A 4,219-nucleotide genomic window follows, 5' to 3' on the forward strand; every position below is an offset into this window, starting at 1 on the left:
ATTAATTTGACTTCTTCCCCATAAAAATGTAAGCCCCATAAGTACAGAGATGTTTTTGATTCTATATCCCTAGTAATAAATGCATTAGAATGAATGTCACATATTAGGCAAATAATTTATATATATTCAATTAACAAGTTATTCCATGAAGTTGTTGAGGCCAAAAACATAATTTGAGTATATATTTGTCAGAGCTTGTTAAAAAATCTGGTATTTAGGCTTAACTATGTCTTTAAGTAGTGTCTTCAGCTGTAGAGAAACCAGTGTACATTTCCTAATCCATAACAATAATATCATTATTGAAAACAGTATTGAATCAGCGCCTCTGACATCCTTTCCAGACATCAAATGCAGAATGTTTGACCTAAGTTGTGTTCACATCTATGTTTGGATTTTCCAGCCATAAAATATTATGGAAGTAGTTACCATGTTTGTTATCAGATAGCAATGGGGCTTTAGGTCTAGAATAAATTTCCTCCAATTCTCTTTTCATCCAATGAATTGAATCTCAAGAACCGTATTTTTGACACTTGCATTGAAAAATATTAAAAAGAACTCCCATTTTTGAGTACTTATTTTGTACAGGTAACATTTTATATTCATTATTACATTTAATTTTATTTCATTCTCAAAACAATCCTATATTGTAATTTTAACTATCTATCATCAACTTTCATCATCATCACCATCTGTCAACATAATTATCTGTACCACTTTTAAGCTTTTACTTGAACTCTTTTTAATGTACCTTGTGTTGATGTTCACTTTTTTTTTTTTTTTTTTTTTTTGTAATTTCTTTGGCCTTTCCTGAGTAAAGGACTCTTAAAGTGATAATTTGGTAGTGACATTTTTAACAATGATAGGTGTGATACAGTTCCCTGTTAAACGCTTTATGTCCTAATGAAGCGCTGTCTGCAATTATGGAAAATATTCTGCAAATGCACTGTCTGTTATGGCAGCCGCTACAGGCCACATGTGGCTACTTGGCACTTGAAATACAGTGAGTGAACCTGAGAAAGTAAAGTTTAATTTCACTTTACTTATTATAGATGGAAATTTAAACAATCACAACTGGCTAAACACTACAGTATTAGATAGTGGCATTTTTATGTATACTTATATTCTTTCTTTTCTATAAATAAGTCTTTATTCTATCTATATTTGATAAAAGACATCTTAACATGTGTGAAGTGATATCTCATCATGGTACTAATTTGCGTTTTCCTGCTGATTAGTGATGTTGAACATCTTTTTATATACCTGTTGGCCATTTATATGTCTTTGCAAAACTGTTTATATAGGTCCATTGCTCATTTTTAAATTGGTTTTTTTTCTATTGGGTTGTATGAGTTTCTTGTATATTTGGGATATTAACTTTTTACCAAATAAGTTCTCTAACCTATAGATTGAATTTTCATTTGTTGATGATTTCCTTGCTGTGCAAAAGCTTTTCCGTTTGACATAGTAGCAATTGCTTATTTTTGCTTATGTTGCTTTTGCTGTTGGTGTCAAATTAAAAAACAAACAAATAAACAGAAAACATCGCCAAAACCAATGTCAAGGAGTTTACCCTCTATATTTTCTTCCAGGAGAAATGAAGCAAGTAGAACAGTTTTTAAAGCAATATCTTTAAAAGTTCTAACGACTGTGTTACAGTTTTTATCAACTAATATAATTCACAACATATTCATTAAGAGTAAGTAGAAGATATTACTACTTACTCTTTATAACCTATTGTAAATCTCTTTTTGAAACCTTTAGTTTTTGCTGAAATTGTGTATACAATTAAGAATGGAGTCCTAACTGGGCTGCAAGTTAGGGTGCTACCTTTGCAAAGAGAAACATCAACACATAGAGACAGAAAATATAATTCACTTCATAAGCATGGAGACCTTGGTTTGACTTGAAATCTGTTTTTTGCTAATTATCTAACTGAACCATATTATTTCAGATATGTAACCTGTTCTTAGCATATACCTACTTCAAAGTTAAGTAATATATGTCATGGATATATAACATTAAATTATAAAACTTCTGTCTATTTTATTTACTCTTGATTCCAAAATATTCCCAATTTTCCAAATGAGGCAAATGTGACAAAATAAGTGGCCTGATACAGTGCTGTCAATAAGTAGTAGTGCTAGACTTACAGCCTAGGCAGACTATCTCTGGAACTCATCCTAAGCCACTGGGTGCTGATCACACAGCTGTAGTAGTGACATTAAATAAATGATTACGATTAGACCTCATTGACTTTAACTGGGAATATCTCTGCAGAAATATCATGAAACTGCTATTTCCAAATTAATTTTCTGTATTTAAAAAAAACTCATTAAATGGATAAATCATTCTTAATGAAAAAACTATCAATATATGATGAGGGAAACATAGGTTTTTTGTTTTGTTTTTGTTTTTAGGTAAGGCAACCCTTGGTTGACCTCACAGATTGCAAGGAACTTGTCAGTTTACAATCCCCTATTTTTTTTTTTATTTTTTACACCTACAGGACCTGGTCTTCCTAGGTGGTCTCCCATCTTAGTACTAACCAGGCCCCAACCCTGCTTAGCTTCCAAGAGCAGATGAGATTGGGCTCATTCAGGATAGCATGGCCATAGATGGAAATAGGTTTTTTCATATACTATTTACAGAAGTATGGATTGTTATAATATTCCTAAGAGCAATTTAATAAACATTAAAATCTTAAAAATATTGATAGTTTTATACAACTAGTCAAGAATATTTATCTTTATGAAATAATTAAACGCAGGTGAGAAATTTCTGTTTTAATGGTGTCCAGAAAATACTTTATAACAGCAAAACCCTCACATAATCTAAATACCCAAAGATGAAAACCAGTTGAAATAATTACCATTAATATCCATGAAATAGAATATTATATAGTCATTAAAATGGTAATGTAAGCGTATATTGTTGATATGTTTATATTTTCAGTGAAAATATAAGTCATATATAATGTTACTAGCATAGTACATTGCTGACCCTTTAAAATACATTTTAAATATCTTTTTATCATATATAAATGACCCGAAATATACTACATCAAAATGTTCCTTGTGGATGGCAATATATTTAATTTTTTAAAAATTTCTTTGTTCTATTTTATTTTTATTAACAAAATATTACTTAACAAAAAACATAAAATAAAAGGCAAAATGAAGTTAATTTCAACATTTTTGAATAAAATATTCACCTGTCATTTCAGAGGCTTGACTATAATACCCCTTGATAATACTTGGCACTTGTTTGAATTGCGGAATAAATATCTTAAACTATGTGAAGCAAAAGTAGAAAAAGTAAAAACAGTAACAAAATCTGTTTGGGAATGATTCCCATACTCTGATCTCCATAGCCATCTTGTTGGTTATTTAAATGGTAAACTAATCTGGATTTAAGTTCATATATATTTGCTTTGTGACTAGACACTGTGGTAAGCACTGCCAACTACGGCAAGCAGTTGCTACCTCACTGCAGCCAAGTGTTGTCAGGTTAAAATTAGCATTCATTGTCACTAGCACTTGTAATTTTTCAGAAGAAGTCTTATTTTTGTACATTTATGTGAAATCTTCCAACTTTTAAGTGTTGTAACTTCTAAACACTATAAAAAACAAACTAAATGTATGTGTAGAGTAGATATGGTCCTTACATTGGCGGTTGCAGCTCTTTTATTAAATATCAAGGCTAAAAACTTAAGCTACAAAGTGGCATTAAACAAGAAAACATCTCTTAAGGCCACCAAGGAAGAGATGGCACTGCACTGGCTCTGAAATGATTCGCGTTTATTTTTACACAATTTTCGTGACTGAAAAATAACATTTGCTTCAAAGAAGATTCCAGGTTTCTTTTTACTTACAAATATTCAAAGTATCAAATGTAACTCTGTAGATAATTTATAGATGGAAGAGGTGAGTGTTTAAACTGAAAAAATAAATCGTAGTTACGACTACAGCAAAATGGTATAAAAAATGTAATAAATATATTGTTCAAGCTCAAAGATAGCAGATATTCTATTTCACTGAAGTAAAACTTAATTTATAGTACAACATTTTATTGTATCTTATTATTACTTTTGTATATTTTTTGTAGATATTTGAAAGAGAATAACAAGGACAGTATTCAAGGAATAAATCATTTACTTCTAAAAAAGGTAAAAAATAGTCAGAACTTCTTAACGTGATTCCTAAAAAAATATTACGGAAAT

The 4,219-nt window shown here is 30.2% G+C and overlaps 1 pseudogene; it reads right to left on the minus strand.

Annotated features, from left to right (window-relative positions):
• Positions 1 to 2,497: 2,497 nt before the first annotated feature.
• Positions 2,498 to 2,617, minus strand: LOC118602606 (annotated as a pseudogene).
• Between the last annotated feature and the right edge of the window lie 1,602 nt (positions 2,618 to 4,219).

Source organism: Rousettus aegyptiacus, unplaced genomic scaffold (assembly GCF_014176215.1).
Source record: "Rousettus aegyptiacus isolate mRouAeg1 unplaced genomic scaffold, mRouAeg1.p scaffold_m13_p_4, whole genome shotgun sequence".
NCBI classification, from domain to species: domain Eukaryota; kingdom Metazoa; phylum Chordata; class Mammalia; order Chiroptera; family Pteropodidae; genus Rousettus; species Rousettus aegyptiacus.